This window comes from Dromiciops gliroides, chromosome 5 (genome assembly GCF_019393635.1).
Source record: "Dromiciops gliroides isolate mDroGli1 chromosome 5, mDroGli1.pri, whole genome shotgun sequence".
NCBI lineage: Eukaryota > Metazoa > Chordata > Mammalia > Microbiotheria > Microbiotheriidae > Dromiciops > Dromiciops gliroides.
This window is the reverse complement of record NC_057865.1, coordinates 214,698,883-214,719,840: the sequence shown is the minus strand read 5'-3', so window position 1 is coordinate 214,719,840 and position 20,958 is coordinate 214,698,883. Positions and strand designations below refer to the sequence as shown.

The window sequence follows — 20,958 nt, the reverse complement described above, 5'->3', positions numbered from 1 at the left end:
CTCTTCATGCATGCTATGACCCAGCCAAACTGGCCTTACTACTTCTCACCCAATACTCTTATCTCCCATCTCCATATGTTTGCATTGGCTGTGCCCTATTCCTGGAATGCACTCACTCCTTCCTTACCTCTGCTTCTTAGAATCCCTAGTTTCCTTCAAGGCTTAGCTGAAACACCACCTTCTACATGATTGCCTCTGTTAGGCCTTCCCCTCCGAATCTATATTTCTGCATATATTGTGTCTATAATGTGCCTACATATATATGTCCATATCTCTTCTGATTGTATTGTTTGCTTCTTAAGGGCAAAATTTGCTTCATTTTTGTCTCTCCCTGGAACCAAATAGAGTGACTGGCACATAATAAGCATTCAATGAATGTCAGTTAAGCATTTAAGTCCCTACTATGTGCTAGACTATATTAAACACGGGGGATATAAAGGCAAAAGACAGTCCCTGTTCTTAAGGAGCTCACAAAAGACAACTTGCAAACAACTGTGTACAAATAAGCTATATAAAAGATAAATAGGAAATCAACCGAGGGAAGGAACTAAAATTAAGAAGAACTGAAAAATCAGTGCTGAAGAAGGTATGATTTTAACTGGAACTTGAAAAAAGTCAGGGAAGCCAGGACGTCCAGATAAGGCAGGCGATCATTCCAAGCATGGGGGACAGCCAGGGGAAATGCTCAGACTGAGAGGTGTAGTGCTTTGCCTGAGGAATAGCAAGGAGACCAATGTACATTGCTCCATTGGTTGGTGTAAGGTATAAGAAGACTGGAAGGGGGGAGGGGGGGTAGGCTATGAAGGAACTTTCAACACCAATTAGGATTTTATATTTGAATCTTGGAAGTGATAGAGAGCTTATTGAATGGGGATGGGAGGTGACATGGTCTGACCTGTGCTTTAAGAAAATCACTTTGAGGGGCAGCTAGATGGTGCAGTGGATAGAGCACGGGCCCCGGAGTCAGAAGTACCTGAGTTCAAATGTGACCCTGGGCAAGTCACTTAACCCCAATTGCCTCACTAGAAAATAAAACAAAAAGAAAATCACTTTGGTGACTGGGTGGAATATAGACTAGAACAAGGAGAGATTTGTGGCAGACAAACCGGCCAGCAGCCTATTATGATAGTCCAGGTGAGAGGAGGTAGGGCTTCAGTGGTGACAGTATCAGAGAAAAGAAGTAAATGTATAAAAAAAGTGAATGTATTCAAGAGATTGCAAAGGTAAAATTGATAGGCCTTAGCAATAGATTGGATCTAGGTGGTGAGAGGTGATTTGAGATGGAGGTCAGAGAATTTGAAACATGTAGATTTGAGAATCATCAGCATAGAGATAGTAATTAAATCTATGGGAGCAGATGAGATTGCCAAGTGAGGCAGAATAGAGGAAGAAGAAGACTAGGATAGAACCACATAGGACACCTATGGTTAGAGCATTAGATATGGATGGGGGTCTAGGAAAGGAAAAGGAGCAGTTAGGCAGGAAGACAACCAGGAGACAAGTGTCCCAATATCCAAGAGAAAAGAGTATCAAAGAAGAATAGAATCAAAGGCTTCAGAGAAGTCAAGAAGGATGAGGATTGAGTAAAGGCCATTGGATTTGGCAATTAAGAAATCTTTGGTAACTTTGAAAAGAGCAGTTTTTGTTGAAAGTTGAGGTTGGAAGTCAGACTGTAAAGTGTTGAGAGTGAGAGGAAGGGAAGTGGAGGTACCTATTATAAACAACCTTCTCAAAGTTCATTGATAAAGGTAGCAAGACTTTTTGGTTACTCAGACCCTTGCTTTCAGGAATAAGTTGATAATAAGAGTTACAAATAATAATGGATTTAACTCCTCTCCCTTTAGTTCACACTTCAGAATCACTGACTCGTGTATTTGGGAGGGATCCAAAAGGTTCTTAACCATTTTGGTGTCATGGACCCCTTTGGCAGTCTGGAGAAGCCTCTGGACTTCTTTTCCGAATGATGTTTTTCAATATATAAAATAAAATACATAATTATAAAGGAAGGCAATTTTATTGAAATAGTTATCAAAATATTAAAAGAGCAAGTTCATAGACCTCAGATTAAGAACCCTTGATGTAGTCCAAACTAGATAACCAAGGAGAAATTTATTCTACAAGGTCACTCACAGAACTTCCTTTGAAGACCTGAGGTCATAGGGGACTATTTCCTCAATCAGGCTGTTCCACTTTTAGAGAGGTCTAATAGATAGGAAGTACTTCTTTACCTTGAGTTGCCTCTACAACTTTCACTCACTTGGTTCTAGTTCTGCTCTCTAGAAACAAACAACAAAAAAAATCCTTACAGATGTTCTTCCTTTGACATTATTTTGAGTTGTCTTCATTATCCTGATGTCCTGACCATTCTTCTTCCATAGCATTCTAGCTTGCTAACACCTCCCTAAACAGAAAAAACGTATGCCATTCAAAGCAAAATAACTTATAGTCTTTGAGTTACCTAGAGGGCTGAGAGGGGAAAGTAACTTGTTAAGGACCACGTAGCTGTTTTGTGTCAAAGGCAAGACTTAACTCCTATGTCTTCTAACTTTAAGGCTACCTCTTATTAAATGGGGTCTGAAATGGATTCAGGTAAATTCATGAATAAGAATCATACAGAATTATGATGGGGGGGCAGCTAGGTGGCTCAGTGGATAGAGCACCGGCCCTGGATTCAGGAGGACCTGAGTTCAAATTTGACCTCAGACACTTGACACGTACTAGCTGTGTGACCCTGGTCAAGTCACTTAACCCTAATTGCCTCACCAAAAAAAAGAATTATAGAGGGGCAGCTAGGTGGCACAGTGGATAAAGCACTGGCCCTGGATTCAGGAGGACCTGAGTTCAAATTTGGCTTCAGACACTTGACACTGACTAGCTGTGTGACCCTGGACAAGTCACTTAACCCTCATTGCCCCACCAAAAAAAAAAAAAAATTATGGAAAACTAAGGTGTTCAGCATATTAAGGTTAACATGCACAGGGATACAACTGGTTGCTCATAATGAGCCTGCTAGAGGATAGAGTAGAGTTCAAAGTGCCCCTCAAATATCTAGGGAACTAATGAAAAAAAAAATGCATAGGAAGGTGGGCTAGCTGTACCAAATCTGAAGCTTTACTATAAAGCAGCAGTCATCAAAATAATTTGGTACTGGCTAAGAAAGAGTGGAGGATCAATGGAATAGGTTAGGCACAGGAGACACAGTAGTAAATGATTATATAGTAATCTACTGTTTGATAAACCCAAAGACTCCAGCTTCTGGGATAGGAACTCAGTATTTGACAAAAACTGCTGGGAAAACTGGAAGATAGTATGGCAGAAACTAGGCATAGACCAACATCCTACACCTTATACTAAAATAAGGTCAAAATGGGTACATGATTTAGACATAAGAGGTGATACCATAGGTGTTAAGGGTTAAAATTCTAGCTAGTCTGTCTAAAATATCTAATGAGTGGTCGCCAATAAATTATAAGCTTTAGCAAGAGTTAGACTTTTAAGCATTTATTAAGGAAAAGAAGAATTTGGTAAAGAGAGAGAGAAAGGCCTAGATTCCTATCTATTAAAGGGAGAGCACATTTCTAGCTCCGCTCTCCACCAGAGTCCAAAGGAAAGAGAGCCAGACCGAGCGCCAGTCTCTTCCTTCCTCTTCCCACTAGTCTGCGTCACTTCCTCCCCGCCAAAGAAAAGACTCCTGGTCTTGCCCTCAAAGACCTTCGCTTCATGGGCAGAACTCTGCTACAGTAAGTATCCAGCAGGTGGCGTCATTCCAATCGTTACAGTCCCCCCTGTTGTTCCTCAAGAAACAAATTGTTTCCTTGACGGAACATAGGTAAATTAGGAGAAGGAGGAAGGAAGAATAGTTTACCATTCAGATCTTTGGAAAGGAGAACAGTTTATGACTAAACAAGAGATAGAGAATATTGTGAAATGCAAAATGGATGATTTTGATTAAATTAAAAAGGTTTTGTACAAACAGAAGCAATACATCCAAAATTAGAAGGTAGACAGAAAGCTGGAAAACAATTTTTATAGCCAGTACTTCTGATAAAGGCCTCATTTCTAAAATATATCAGGAAGTAAATCAAATTTATAAGAATCCAAGTCATTCCCCAATTGAGAAATGATCAAAGGATATGAGCAGGCAGTTTTCTGATGAAGAAATCAAAGCTATCTATTGCCATATGAAAAAATGCTCTAAATCACTATTGGTTAGAGAAATGCAAATTAAAACAACTCTGAGGTACTACCTGACACCTCATTGGCTAATTTGACTAAAACAACATGACAATATTGGCTAATATGACAAAAACAGAAAATAATAAATCTTGGAGAAGTTGTGGAAAAATTGGAACACTATTGTATTGTTGGTGGAGCTGTGAACTTATCCAACCATTCTGGAGAGCAGTATGCAACTATGCCCAAAGGGTTATAAAGCTGTGCATACCCTTCAACTCAGCAATACCACTATTAGGTCTTTTTCCCAAATAGATAATAAAAAAGGGAAAAGGGCCCACATGTCCAAAAATATTTATAGCTGCTCTTTTGTGGTGGCAAGGAATTGGAAATTGAGAGGTTGCTTATTAATTGGGGAATGGCTGAACAAGTTGTGGTAAATGAATGTAATGGAATACTATTGTGCTGTAAGAAATGATGAGCAGGGGCAGCTAGGTGGCGCAGTAGATAGAGCACTGGCCCTGGAGTCAGGAGGATCTGAGTTCAAATCCTACCTCAGACACTTGACACTTACTAGCTGTGTGACCCTGGGCAAGTCTCTTAACCCCAATTGCCTCACCCAAAAAACAAAACAAAGCAAAACAAAAAACCTTAAAACATCATAAAAGAGGGGCAGCTAGGTGGCGCAGTGGATAGAGCACTGGCCCTGGAGTCAGGAGTACCTGAGTTCAGATCCGGCCTTAGACACTTAACACATACTAGCTGTGTGACCCTGGGCAAGTCACTTAACCCCAACTGCCTCACTTAAAAAAAAAAAAAACATCATAAAAGAGAAATGATGTAGAGGGCAGCTAGGTGGTGCAGTGGATAAAGTACTGGCCTTGGATTCAGGAGGACCTGAGTTCAAATCTAACCTCAGACACTTGACAACTTACTAGCTGTGTGACCCTGGGCAAGTCACTTAACCCCAAATGCCTCACAAAAAATAAAAATAAATATATGTCTCTTCCTTTACACCAAAACACCTTTTTCTTACCCTTTTGATCAACTCTTGTATATGAAAAATGACTTCAAGTGATTATTAGGGGTGAAAGTAAGGAGAGAATGTGTTCTAGGTGTAGGGAACTTGTTGCCTGTGCAAAGGTGTAGAAAGAGGCGATGGAAAAGGAATAACATGTAATAATTCCAGAGGGGTGGGCTGGAATTAGGTTATAAAAGCTTTAAATACCAAACAATAGTTTGTATTTGATTCTAGAACAGGGATGTGACATTGTCAGATCTGTGCTTTAAGAATATCATAAAAAGGGGCAGCTAGATGGCATAGTGGATAAAGCACTGGCCTTGGATTCAGGAGGACCTGAGTTCAAATCCAGCCTCAGACACTTGACACTTAACTAGCTGTGTGACCCTGGGCAAGTCACTTAACCCTCATTGCCCTGCAAAAATTAAACAAACAAACAAACAAACAAAACGAAATGATGAGCAGGTGGATTTCAGAAAAACTTGGAAGGACTTGCATGAACTGACGATCAGTGAGATGAGCAGAACAGGAGAACATTGTAAACAGTATCAACATTCATGTTTCTCAACTGTGATAGAATTGATTCTTCTGAGCGATACAAAGTCCAAGATAGTTCCAAAGGACTCATGATGGAAAATGCTCTCCAAATCCAGAAAAGAAAAGAAAAAGAACTGTGGAATCTAGATGCAGATCAAACCATACTATTTCTATTGCTTTTTGTTGTTTTCTTTTTTGAGGTTTTCCCTTTTTTGCTCTGATTCTTTTCTCATAACATGACTAATGTATAAATATGTTGAATGTGATTGTACATATATAACCTATATCAGATTACTTGCTGTCTTGGGGAGAGGGGAGGGAGGGAGAAAAAATTGAAACTAGAAATCTTATAAAAACAAATGTTGAAAATCAATCTGACTCTTCTGATACTAGCCTCCTAAATGAAAAGGTCGTTGGAACAGGCCCTGTCTTCAAGATGAATTCAGGTCCTACTTCATCAACCGACTATGAATAAAAAAAAATTAAAACAACAACAAATTGTTGAAAAACAAAACAAAGCAAACAAAAAAACCCCAAAGTGCCCTTAAGATACTTAATAGTTCTGTGACCCTGGGCAAATCACTTAACCTCTTTCCAACTAACTCCAACTCAGTTAAATGGAGATGGGTTCTTGTAAATGAGATTTTATATATCTATCTATATCTGATACTTTTGCAAACCTATAGCATTTTAGGTTTTAAAGAACTATGTAAGTGTTAGCTGTCGTTTTCAGCCTTGTCAGACTCTTTGTGACGCCATTTGGAGTTTTCTTGGCAAAGTTACTGGAGTGATTTGTCATTTCCTTCTTCTGCTCATTTAACAGTTAATGAAACTGAGGCAGACAGGGTTAAGTGACTTGCTCAGGGTTACACAGCTAGTAGGTGTCTGAGGCCAGATTTGAATTCAGGAAGTTGAGTCTTCTTGACTCCAGACCCAGTACTCTAGTCACTGTGCCACCTAGCTGCCCATTTTAGCTGTTTATGTCTCTCAGTGCCACACCATCAGAGAACAATGCCAGTTTATATCAAAGCAAGTACCCAAAGCCAGGTTTTTCTGGCTCTAAGGAGCCCTCTACTATACCATAGCTGTCCCCTAGAAAGGATTTTAATGATACAGGGAAGGGGAAGTGTATAAATATTTATATAGTGTCAAACACTGTGCTAAACACTTTTATAAATATTATCTCATTTAATCCTCCCAATAAGCTAGGTATTATTGTTATCCCCATTTTGCAGTTGGAGGAAACTGAGTTTGAGTGATATGCCCAGAGTCATACAGCTAATAAGTGTCTGAGCCCAGATTTGAACTCAGGTGTTCCTTACTTGGTGGCACAGAGTATAGAATGGTGGGCCTGAAGTCAGGAAGATTCATCTTCCTGAGTTCAAATCTGGTCTCAGATATTTACTTGCTTTGTGACTTTGGGCAAGTCACCCAACTCTGTTTGCCTTGGTTTTCTCATTTGTAAAATGACCTGGAGAAGGAAATGGCAAACCACTCCAGTATCTTTGCCAAGAAAATCCCAAATAGGATCATTAAGTGTTGGACATCACTGAAAATGACTCAAAAAGAAGTTACTGACTACAGGCCCTAGTACTTTATCCACTATACCACCTAACTTCTCCTGTGGTAGTGGTGGTGGTGGTGGTGGGAACTGACCATGTTTGTGAGCAGTTGGGAATGAGGCAGAAGATAAGAAATTATTAAGGAGAGGGAAAAGGAGCAAGTTCCCAGAGATAAGAGGTGATGATATATTAAGGATATAAATAGAAGGGTTAACCTTGATAAGAAGGAGTATAAAGTCTTCTGATAATTAAAGCAAAAGAGAAGGTGCAAAGAAAGGGAAGTTTTGAGATTTGGAAAAAACAAAATGAAAGAGCCCATGATGGTTTAAATCTTTGTAGTGCAACCTGGGCTTCTCTAGGCATGCCCAGTGTTAATGTGGGAACAATCCTGAAAGGAGCTTTTTGAGCATGCTCAGTTAGCCTGATGTAGAACCCACTGCATCCTACCATGTGGGTAAGGGTGGTCTCCTTTGACTGACTGCCTGAATCTTTAAAAGTAAAGACGCTCTGGGGCAGTGGATAAAGCACTGGCCCTGGATTCAGGAGGCCCTGAGTTCAAATCCAGCTTCAGAACTGTGTGACACTGGGCAAGTCACTTAACCCTTATTGCCCTGCCCCCCCCCCCAATTTTTAAAAATAACACTATCAATAAAAATACAACTTAACTATAAGCAGTACTGTATAAGTAAAATGATGAACAGATATGGCTTGACCCCTTTGTGGATGGAGCTGGTCTTATCCAACCTTTGTTCCAGTCACCTGCCTCAGCTTGGGGATGAGGTGGTGTGGAGTGGTCAGGCAAAGAGCTAGAAGGAATTTTTCTGAGCCTGCTGTGTGAATGGAATAATAATTGGAAAAGAAAGTTACCCAAGTCTACTTCCTCAGAGGATCTTTGGATGAAAATTTATCTGTACAAGCTTTTTCCTTCCTAATACTACTAACTTATTTGTGCCCAGAGGAATCTATGACAAACTAGATGCATATGGCTTTATTTTTTCCCTGCTTTGGAAGTTAAAATAATATTTATCAATTAAGTCTCTTTGGTTCATCTAGAGCCCCAGCAGGGTACTCCCAAGTAATTTGGAAAGAGAATTTTCTTCTTTCTCTTTATATAACCAAACATATCCCTCCTCCTAACTGCTCTTTAGCCAATGAAATCCATACCAATCAATAATGTACTGGGCTAACTGCAATTCTATCTTTTCAAAAAATTGTATTTATTTTAACATTCAGTTTTAAAAATTTTGAGTTTAAATTCTATCTCTCCAACCCCTCCCCTACCTAACAAGAAAGCAAACAATATGATATCAAATTGTGTGGTTTAAAATCTAAATGTGTGGGGGCAGCTAGGTGGCACAGTGGATAGACTAACACTTACTAGCTATGTGACCCTGGGCAAGTCATTTAACCCCAATTGCCTCACTAAAAAAAAAAAAAAGAAAAAGAAAAGAAAAGAAAAATCTAAATGTGTGGTAGCCTTAAATTAGAAGCTTTAGCACCAGTCTTTGGGCATTAAGCATTTATTAAAGCATACCAGGTAATAGAAAAAAAAAAAAGAACATGTGGAGTTAAGAAAAGGGCTATCTAGCCTAGAGTTCCAACCTAGTCTGGTTCTTCCTCAAGTCCTCAGCCACAAGCCTGCTTCAATCATGATCTCTCTCAAACTGAGTGTGGAAGCTTTTGATAGGTCTGGAGCAGAGGGGGTCCTTACACACTGTTTCAAGCTGATTGGTAGGCGTCATCCAAATCCATTGGTTCACTGGACTTGAAGGTGGTCTTGAGTTAAGTTCAAAGTCCTTAGCTTCGGGGGCAGCTAGATGGCGAAGTGGATAGAGCACTGGCCTTGGAGTCAGGAGTACCTGAGTTCAAATCCGGCCTCAGACACTTAACACTTACTTAGCTGTGTGACCCTGGGCAAGTCACTTAACCCCCATTGCCTCACTAAAAAAACAAACAAACAAACAAACAAAGTCCTCAGCTTCTGAGAACAATACCTTCTTTTTTTTTTTTTGGTTTGGTTTTGTTTTTGGTGAGGCAATTGGGGTTAAGTGACTTGCCCAGGGTCACACAGCTAGTAAGTGTCAAGTGTCTGAGGCCACATTTAAACTCAGGTCCTCCTGAATTCAGGGCCAGTGCTCTGGCCAGTGCTCTATCCACTGCGCTACCTAGCTGCCCCAAGAACAATACCTTCTTTTTTTTTTTTGTAGACAAAAATAATAGCATTTATTTTTTAAAAATCTGAATAGAATTTTATTTTCCAAAATATACATAAAAACAAAATTTTAACATCAATTTTTTAAAAACTTTGTGTTCCGACTTCTCTTCCCCCCTCCATTTCCATCCCCTACCCACAAGAACTCAATCAATTCAAAATAAGTTATACATGAGTAGTCATGGAAACATTCCCATATTAGCTAGTTGTGAGAGAAAACAGTCAAAAAACCCAGAACTTCAGATTAAGGAATTGTCAAAGAGGAAATGAAAAAAAAAATGTTAACATGTGTTTCCATAGAACAATACCTTCTTAAGGGCTAGCTAGCCAGGTGTGCTTACAATCTAGTTAATTTGAAGTAGGCTAATCAGCAGTCAATCACGCTCACTTAATTCAATCAGTTTAGATTAATCTCCAGGTGGGCCTTTTAGTATCTGCTAAATCCCATTATTTTAGCACATTCTCCCACCCCGCTCCCCACTTTGTTTCCTCAAGAAACACAGTGTGAAGTCATGGAAAACATGTTTTCATATTAGCCATGTTGCAAAAAAGAAAAGCAAGAAAAATAGAGATAGTGAAAAAAGCATGCTTCAGTCTGCACTGAGTTTACCAGTTCTCCCTGTGGAGGTAGATAGCATTTTTCATCATGAGTTCTTTGGAATTGTCTTGGATCATTATATTGATTAAAGTAGCTAAGTCTTTCATAATATTGCTCTTACTATGTACAATGTTCTTCTGGTTTTGCTCATTTCACTCTGTATCAGTTCATATAAGTCTTCCCAGGCTTTTCTGAACCCATCCTCCTAGTCATTTCTTATAGCCCAGTAGTATTCCATCATAATCACATACTACAACTTGCTTAGCCATTTCCCACTTGATGAGCATCCCCTCAATTTCTAATTCTTGGCCACCACAAAAAGAGCTGATATAAATATTTTTGTACAAATAGGTCCTTTTCCTTTGTCTTTGATCTCTTTGGGATACAGACCTAGTAGCAGTACTTCTGGGTCAAAGAGTTGGACCAGTTCATAACTCCACCAAAAGTGCATTAGTGTCCCAATTTTTCGATATCTCCTTCAGCATTTGTCATTTTCCCTTTCTGTCATGTTAGTAAATCTGATGTGAGGTTAGTCAATAGGTGTGAGGCGGTACCTCAGAGTTTTAATTTTAATTTCTCTAATCAATAGTGATTTAGAACATTTAAAAATATGACTATTAATGGCTTTGATTTCTTCTACTTTGACCATTTATCAAGTGGATAATGGTTTTTATTTTTATAAATTTGGCTCAGTTCCCTATATCTTTGAGAAATGATGCCTTTATCAGAAAAACTTGCTGTCAAATTTTACCCCCAGTTTCCTACTTTCTTTCTAATTTTGGCTGCATGACTTTGCAAATTTTTTTCTTTAAAAAAAATTGTTTTTCCAATTACATATAAAGATTTTTTTTTGAGTTCCAAATTTTTCTCCCACCCTTCCTTCCCTTTCCCCTCCCCAAAACAGCAAGTAATCTGATATAGGTTATACATTACAATCATGTTAAACATATTTCCACCTTAATCATGTTGTAAAAGAAGAATCAGAAAAAAGGGGAAAAACACAAGAAAGAATAAACAACAATAACAAAAAAAGCAACAACAAAAGTGAAAATAGCATGCTTCAATCTGCATTCAGGTTCCATAGTTCTTTTTCTGAATGTGGAGAGTATTTTCCACCATGAGTCTTGGGCACTGTCTTGGATTATTGTGTTGCTGTTAAGAGTTAAGTCTATCACACTTGATCATCACACAATGTTGTTGATACTGTGTACAATGTTCTCTTGGTTCTGCTTATTTCACTCAGCATCAGTTCATGTCAAGTCTGAAATCCATCTGCTTATCAATTTTTGGGGGGGGGGGTGTGGGGCAATGAGGGTTAAGTGACTTGCCCAGGGTCACACAGCTAGTGAGTGTCGTGTCTGAGGTCACATTTAAACTCAGTCCTCCTGAATCCAGGGCTGGTGCTTTATCTACTGTGCCACCCAGCATCCCCACTTATCATTTCTTACAGCACAATAGTATTCCATTACATTCACATGATACAACTTGTTTAGCCATTCCCCAGTTGAGAGGTATCCCCTCAATTTCTAATTCATTGCAACCACAAAAAGAGCAGCTATAAATATTTTTGAACATGTGGGTCCTTTTCCCTTTTTTATGATCTTTTTGGGATATAGACCTAAGTCAATATTGCCAGTCAGTGAATGGGTATACAGTTTTATAGCCTTTTGGACATGGTTCCAAATAAGGCAAAACCTTTTGAATTTAACATAATGAAATCTGTATATAATATATATAACATAATTTGTGTATAGCCTTTATGTATGTATGTGTATATATATATATATATATATATATATATAAAATCAAAATTATTCCTTTTACTTCTCATGATCCTGTCTCTTGTTTACTCATAAACTCTTATCCATAGATCTGACAGGTAAATTTTTTCATACTTCCCTAATTTGCTTATATCACCCTTTATGTCTAAATCATTTTCCTATTTTGACTGTATCTTGGTATACAGTGTGGCGTGTTGGTCTATGCCTAGTTTGTGAAACTGCTTTCCAGTTTTCCTAGCAGTTTTTGTTAAATAGTGAGTTTTTTCCCCAAAATTTGGATCTTTGGGTTTATCATACACCAGATTACTATGGTCATTTACTACTATATATTGTGTATCTAACTTATTTCTCTGAACTACCACTCTATTTTTTAGCCATACTAGATTGTTTTGATGATTACCATTTTGTAATATAATTTGAAATACTGTATAGTTATAAATACTGCTAGGCCACCTTTGATGTGGGATGGAGATAAGGTGATCAGATTGATCGTGAATCATCCCTAAAGAATTACAGGACTCAGTTTCCCAAGTTTTATTGAAAGACTGTTGACCACAGGGAGAGCACCCAAAGGAGGTGTCTCAAATAGGGAAAGAGAAGACAGTTATATTTATGGCATGGATAAATTGATTATCAGTTTCATTATAATAATCTCCACTTTAGGGAGGTGTATGGGGGTTCATATCCTAATTTGGACTTCCTGGGGTCGTAAGCCAACCCCCGAGGTGGGTACTTTTCTCTGTGGAGGTGTGTTTTGGGGGTTTACATATCATAAAGTGAATCTGGGAACAAATTTGGCCTTTTCTGCACATGTTCATAAAAACATACCTCAACTTGCCTAGGTCAGAGTGTCTTTGTGTTTTTGATCTTTCTTTTTTAGGCCTCATTTCTGGGTATTAACATTTATCAGTTAGGGTCGCTGTGTCCTGTCTCTTTATGTTTTTATTGTGGGTAGTGATTAATGGGGGTAATTAATAGGAGCCCTCAGACCTACAGGTAACAATTAATAAGAACCTAGGATTGATGACGGTCCAAGTCTTAAGTTATCCATTAATCCCTTTCAGAACTGGGTCTGTAAGTTATAGCTCTTCTTGGAGCTCAGATCTAAATTAGAGCTCTGGTCTTAGGTTTGTCTGTTAACCCTTTCTTTACCTCCTCCATCACCTTCTTTCACAGTTTTTTCATTTATTTCCTTGATATCCTTGACTTTTTGTTTTTCCAGGTGAATTTTGTTTTTATTTTTTTTGGCTCTATAAATAATTTCCTGACTCTATAAAATAATTCAGTTTGATTGGTATGACACTGAATAAGTTAATTTAGGTAGAAATGTCATTCTTATTATATTAGCTGGGCCTTCAATTTTATCTTTTTTTTTTTTTTAGTGAGGCAATTGGAGCTAAGTGACTTGCCCAGGGTCACACAGCTAGTTAAGTGTTAAGTGTCTGAGGCCGGATTTGAACTCAGGTCCTCCTGACTCCAGGGCCGGTGCTCCATCCACTGCGCCATCTAGCTGCCCCCCTTCAATTTTATCTTAATATCAGCTACTAGAGTAACAACAGTAAATATAAACTTTTAAAAAACAGAGAAAAACTTTGGAATGGATACACAGAGAAGGGAGAAAAAAGTTTCAACATTTGAAGTTCCAGGCAGATGAAGACAATTAAAGCTTTTTCTATGGTAGTTCCAGGTGATGTCCTATCTCAACCCTGGTTGTGGTAATGGCAGCAGCAGCAATAATAATAACAAAGCTGTTTCCATATCTTTCTAGGTCCCAATTCAGAGAAGTTGATGACCACTTAGTCTTGGGTTGCTCCCATAATTAATCAGTCCTAGTTACTGAACCAAGTGCTCTAGCACTAGCACCACAGCTATACTATACTAAGCATTGGAGATAACGAGAAAGGCAAAAACAAATCTTACCTTCAAGAGGTTTGCATCCTAACCACAGAGACAACATGTAAATAACTAGGTATATACAAGATATATACAGAGTGGATAGAAGATAATCTGAGAGGTAAAGGCATTGGTAGTATGGGAAAATAATGATTAATAATTTATTTCTTGGGGGACCCAGGGATCAGTCCTTTCTTTCCCCCCACCCCCCAAGTTCTCCTTGAAACTTCATCAAATCTCATCTGGGGGGCAGCTAGATGGCGAAGTGGATGGAGCACCGGCGCTGGAGTCAGGAGGACCTGAGTTCAAATCCGGCCTCAGACACTTAACACTTACTAGCTGTGTGACCCTGGGCAAGTCATTTAACCCCAATTGCCTCACTAAAAAAAAAAGAAAAAGAAAAAGAAAAAGAAATCTCATCTGGGACAAACCCAAGGGAACAAAAGGAATGGAGACAGATTCTTTTGTCTAGATTACAGGATTGATGGGTTTAAACCACACCTAGATAATGGACTTTGCCCTGAACAATTTGAGTGGGTTGTTTTTTTTTTTTGCATCTTTCTCTGATGTCATCTCTAGAGTTGATTATAATATAGACAGACCACCTTTAAGTGTGTCAACCAATAGATTTGAATAATGCTAACTAATTAGATTTGTTTGCTGTATAATGACCTAATTAGCTTTGATCAATGTATAATGACTTGCCTCTATCAAAAGAGGAAGATGCCACAGGGGGGCATCTTGGATCTCTTCGACCACATGGTCTCTGTCTTTCATTCTTTCTCTGGTCTCTTTGAGAACACATACTAGTTCTGGGAGACCACATGGATTTTGTGAGGCTTTTCTCCTACTAGAGTTAACTGGCATGCTGAAGCTCTCCCTGTCTTTTCTATCACATGGCCTGGGACCATGATAAATTATGGAGATACAGGGTCAATCCTTCACAGGTTTACTATTGATAAATTAATATATGCTTACCCCAAACTAGTGTCTATAGTAATTATTATGAATGCAACAGTAGATGGAGGGGACACTAAAAGACTCAGGAAGAAGGAAGGCTTCCAGCTGAGTCTTGAAGGATGCTAGGGAAACTAAATGTCAGAGGCATTTGTGGGGGGAGTGGGGGGGGGGGGAAGGATTCCAGGCAAAGGCACATAGATGGGAGATGGAGTGTTCTGTAGAGCAGTGTTGCTAGATTTAGAATACATGGAAAGGAGTAAAGTATAAAAAAAATTAAAAAAGTAGGAAGGGGTCAGATTATGAAAAGATTCAGATACTAAGCCTCTTGAGACACATTAAATAGTGGTAGTGCTGTTGGTGGGGAGGGGGGGGTGGCAGCTGCTGGACTGTCATACAATATTCTACTAAATAATTTCTAAATAATAAATAATAATAATTTCTAAATAATAATTCTTCTAAATAATTTCTTTACCTTGTGGCAGTAGAATTTGTTTTCAGGACTGTGATTACCCCCTTAGCATCCATAAAACACTTCTTGTCTTTCAAGAGATTTCAGCTCCCCCACCTTTCATCTTCCCCCAGCCACTCTAATATGGAAGAATAAAAAAGATGGAGAGAGTGGCCCTTTTAGAAGACTTACAATCCACCGGTTTTTGTGATAGTGATCCCTAAGGCCCAATTAGATTCCTCCCTAGGGTCAAATTTTTTAGTCCCTTACAAAATCACCTATAGTATACTTGACATCTGGAATTATGCATCACAGCAGCAAAATGCATAGAATTATACATTTAGAGATCAAAAAAATAGAAATTATCAAGTGTAATTCCCTCATTTTACAGGTAAAGAAACTGAGGTGTAGAGAGGTTGAGTCACGCAAGATTTCAAAACTATTAAGTGTCTAAGGTGGGATTAGAAGCCTGACCTTAGGTCCAGGGCCCTATCTACCATATTGATGTAGGAGGTGAAAAAAGAGTTAACAGAAAAACCTAAGACCCAAGCTTTAACTCAGATATTAGCTCTAAAAGGGAGTCAGACCCCAGTTAATAGATAACTTAAGGGGCAGCTAGATGGCGCAGTGGTTAAAGCACCGGCCCTGAATTCAGGAGTACCTGAGTTCAAATCCGGCCTCAGACACTTGACACTTACTAGCTGTGTGACCCTGGGCAAGTCACTTAACTCCCATTGCCAACAAAAACAAAAACAAACAAACAACAAAAAAATAGATAACTTATAAGTCAGGATGCTGGGTTTTTGTACCCACATAAATCAGTACCCATAACGGGAACAGAGGGAGCTAGGCCAAGGAGACCTGACTACAACTATAAAGGAATTGAGAGCCTATAGAAATCCAGACCAGAAATAAAAGGAAAATGATTATGTTTTGAAACTAGCCATGGGAACCAAAAAGAGACATGCGCAGAAAAGGTCAAATTTGTCCCCAGATTTACCTTATGACTTGTAAACCCCCAAAACACACCTCCACTGAAAAAGGTACCCACCTGGGGGTTGGCTTAGGACCCTAGGAACTCCAAATTAGGATAAGCCCTCCCCTGTAACACCCCAAGGTAGAGAATATTATAATGAGTAAGACAGGCCTTCCCTTGTACCTCCCCAAGGTGGAGATTATTATAATGAGACCGATAAATCAATTAATCTATACTATAAATATAACTGTCTTTTCTTTCACTATTTGAGAGATACCTTTCCACTTTTCTGGTTCTCTCCCTGTGATCACTCACAGCATTGCAATAAAACTTGGTAAACTGAGTTACTGAGTCTTATAATTCTTTTGAGACAACTCACAATCAATTTGACCCCAAATTTCTGCCCACATCAATATCACACTGAATCTCTTCTTTTGGACATCTCAAATTAATATCTTATGGGCATGTCAAGCTGAACGTGTCTAAAACAGAGCTCATTGTTTCCCCAAGAAACTTCTCTTCTTCCAAACTTTTCTATTGTTGCATGAACCATAATCTTCCTAAAGACCCAAGCCCAAACCCTCAGTATCATCCGTGACTCCTCACACTCATGCTATATATTTAATTTGTTGTCAAATCTTGTCATTTCTACTTTCACAATGTCTCTTGCATATGTTGCCTTCTCTTCACTAATACAATTACTACCCTGGCTAGTACAGGTTATCATTACCTCTCACATGGACTAACAGTCTTCTAATTGGTCTCCCCACCCAAAGTCTTTACCTACTCCATTCCATCCTCTACTTAGTTGCTGAAGGTATTTTTCAAAAGCTTAGGTATGATTTCTTTCTTTCTTTCTTTTTGCAGGGCAATGGGAGTTAAATGACTTGCCCTGGGTCACACAGCTAGTTAAGTGTCAAGTGTCTGAGGCTGGATTTGAACTCAGGTCCTCCTGAATCTAGGGCCCGTGCTTTATCCACTGTGCTACCTAGCTGCCCCCATTAGGTATGCTTTCTACCAATAAATGGCTCCCTATTACTGCCACTATTAAATATGGTAGTTAAAGCTCTTCATAACCTGGTCCCATCCTACCTTTTTATTCTTTCTTTTTTTCTTGTGACTCATCATCTCCTTTATTTGTACAAAATAGAGAATGATATCTCCCTAGCTAAGAAAAACTATTGTTTGTTTTTTTTAATTAATAAAGTATTTTATTTTTTTTCCGTTACATGTAAAGATAGTTCTCAACTTGTTTATACAAGTTTTACAATTTCAGATTTTTCTCCCTCCCTCCCTCCCCTCCCTCCCCCCTCCCCTAGACAGCAGGTAATCTGATGTAGGTTATATATATATATACACACACACATAATAACATTAAACATATTTCTGCATTAAAACTATTGTTTAATGTTTAAACGAGTCCTTTTTTATAGTGAGGCAATTGGGGTTAAGTGACTTGTCCAGGGTCAAACAGCTAGTGTCAAGTGTTTAAGGCTGGATTTGAACTCAGGTACTCCTGACTCCAGGGCCAGTGCTCTACCCACTGCGTCACCTAGCTGCTCCGAGTCCTTCTATCTTAAAACATCTATTTTAAAGGTTTGGGACTAGCAGTAAGGGCCTTTGCACTGAAGCTTTACATTTGGATTCTTTAGGACTGGTAGAGCTGGCAAATTTGAGGTCTTTGAGTTTGGCAGGTTTGGGGTCAGAGAGCCCAGAAGCCCTTGGTGACTTTTGCTTTTGATCTGAGTGTCATTCACACAAATGGACATAAATAACACAAGCAATAGACATAATATGGTGCAAAGCATCCCTTGAATGGCTACTTCTGTGACTATGCACCTAAATTAGCTGTAGAATATATTACATTCATATGTCATAGCAGTACATGTATATCCAAAGAACACAAATATGCAAAACAGCAGAGCAAAAGTAAAGAAACAATATCAGTAGGCCTACAGAATAACAAATGACAATGCATATACAAAAAAATAAAACTATGCCTAGTTGACAGACTAATGCAGCTACAAAACTAAGAGAGAGCAAATCAATATATCCTCATCCATCTGTTCCTGACAGCAGTCATTAATAGACTGCTGAGGTAGAGGCCCCCCGGTGTTACATATAGACTTCATTCCTTCTTTAGGTCACCAATAGCTTTAGTGCTATTGCGGTCTTCAGGACAGGGATCTATAGCCATTAGTCTTCCCTGGCTGGTAAAAGGTGGCTCTGGTAAGCAGCATCTAGTTTGGCATCGGTTAGCATATGTTAGTGGAATGTTTTCAGTCCACATTTGCGACTTTCCTCTATACACCTTGTCTTCAAACTTCTCAGTGACAGTTTATTTCCAATCAAGCTTATGTATGAGATAACAAGATGTGTTGACAAGTGTCCCTGGTTTCTGGTGACTGGATCAGTCTATCGGTACAGGACTTCTTCCAAGCTGTCCACGCACAGGACAAAAGGTTTGTCTGGAACCACATAACTTATCTAGCACTTTCATCAGTCTCTCCTCAAGTACTTCTATGGTCTTCTCAAAGAAGGTCATCAGGCTGATTGGGGATTAAAAGAAATTATATAGGGTTAAAAGCAGCACACTTCACATGTGATACTCATATTTTTAAAATATTGCTCTATGGTGACGATATTTGACAATATGAAATTGAACTGGCCATACCTTCTTCTAACTATGCTGAGGTCTTCTACCTCAAGTGATACTACAAAGCAGTGCTCTGTGGAATTCTTAGGAGCATAGATTTATAGCTGAAAGAGACCCTGAAAACCATCTAGTCCAGCTCACTCATTTTATAGATGAGGCTCTTAAGGTAAGTGCCTGTGCTCATACTGCTAGTAAATGTCTGAGGCGGCATCAACAAGCTATCTACTATACCATGTTGCATCTCAATTGAGATGTAGCAAATAACAAAAGAACAAATACGAAAATTCATAGGAATGACATTAATAGTGTTCCACTTGCAAATTGACATGCAACTACATAATAACACTAAATGTTGCAGTTAGGGCCATTAAAAAGACGATTTACATTGTATATACAACATATAGAAAAATAGCAGAAAGGATACAAAGAGAATAAAAAACTAAAAATGTAGTGGGATGTGAGACCCTAAGAAACCCAAAGACCCTAACCCCTAAGGAATCCTTAGACTTTAGACACTGAAACCAAAGATTCCAGAAATGAAAAACAATCCCTGTTACCCATCTCAGGAATGTGATGTTGCCAGGACACAGACCAGTAGTCATGCAGACCCTGGGATATTTAGAGTTCTATCTATGATGTAAACACCGATAAGCATATCAAGGTCTGCAAAGACAATATGTGAATTCCATGTCATTGATATGGATTCCTTTTATGGATGTGTGACTGATAGCTCATCACTTGACCCCTGAATGCCCCTTCCTAAAGCCCTCTCCTTGGTAGTTTTTGCAGTCCCATTACTCTTGGAATGTAGCCTTCTTTGTCTGAAACTGTATAAAAGCTGAACTCATCTATTCAGTGAGAGAGCGTCCACCATGACTATCTCCTGGCCATGTATTCCTCTCTCCTAATAAACCTCTTTATTTTACAAGATTTGCTGTGAGCCTGCCAATTCTTTGGGTGACTTGGCCCCTTCCCCTCAAGCTCCAGCCACAACAACACAATGGTGCTGAAGCCAGGGAGAAGACGTCTGACAGGTAAAGGTAGGCTGCTCATTTGGCTCTTGGATTCCCAAGATGGGATATGCACTGTGCTTTCTCCTCTGTCAGGAACCTCAGTCTGGTCAGGTAGAACCCTATAGTCTGAGGTCGAATTAGCCAGGCTATGATCGGATTTTCATTTCTCCAAGGTCAGAGACACTATGACTTGAGAAACACTTTTTGGGTTTTTGTCTGCACCCACTTGGACACCGGTGTGGTTGTCTCAATCAAACTAAAAACTTCATCAAGACAGAAAATAAAATATCACAATAAATAACAGAATTGCTTGTCACAACTTTCCCCAATAACAGCCAAAACAGTGAGCTAAATTCAACTCTATTTCTTTTTTTTTTCATAAAAGTATATTATTATTTTCCAGTTACATGTAGATATAGTTTGCAACATTTGTTTTTATAAGATTTCTAATTTCAAATTTTTCTCCCTCCCTCCCCTCCATTTTCCCCTTCCCAAGACAGGAAGCAATCTGATATTAGTTATATATGTATAATCACATTAAACATATTTCTGCATTAGTCATGCTGTGAAAGAAGAATCAGAGCAAATAGGAAAAACCTCAAAACAACAACAACAACAATAAAAACAATAGAAATAGTATGGTTCAATCTACATCTAGATTCCATATTTTTTTGTTTTTGTTTTTTTCTGGATTTGGAGAGCATTTTCCATCATGAGTCCTTTGGAACTATCTTGGACCATTGTATTGCTGAGAAGAGTCAAGTCTATCACAGTTGATCAACACACAATGTTGTTGATACTGTGTACAATGTTCTCCTGATTCTGCTCATCTCACTCAGCATCAGTTCATTTAAGTCCTTCCAGGTTTCTCTGCTCATTGTTTCTTACAGCACAATAGTATTCTATTACATTCATATACCACAACTTGTTCAGCCATTCCCCAATTGATGGGCATCCCCTCAATTTCCAATTCCTTGCCACCACAAAAAGAGCAGCTATAAATATTTTTGTACATGAATTCAACTCTATTTCAAAGCATCAAAAAAAAAAGAAATGAGCATGAAAATGAACAATAAAAATTATCAAAAATAAAATCTTCATAGTACAGGTTATTTTCAATGTGTCTAT

General features: G+C 38.7%; 1 non-coding gene across 1 annotated transcript; it reads left to right on the top strand.

Annotated features, from left to right (window-relative positions):
* The first annotated feature begins 6,070 nt into the window (after positions 1-6,070).
* Positions 6,071-6,201, top strand: LOC122730260. The gene has a single exon (XR_006353451.1).
* The last annotated feature ends 14,757 nt before the right edge of the window (positions 6,202-20,958 follow it).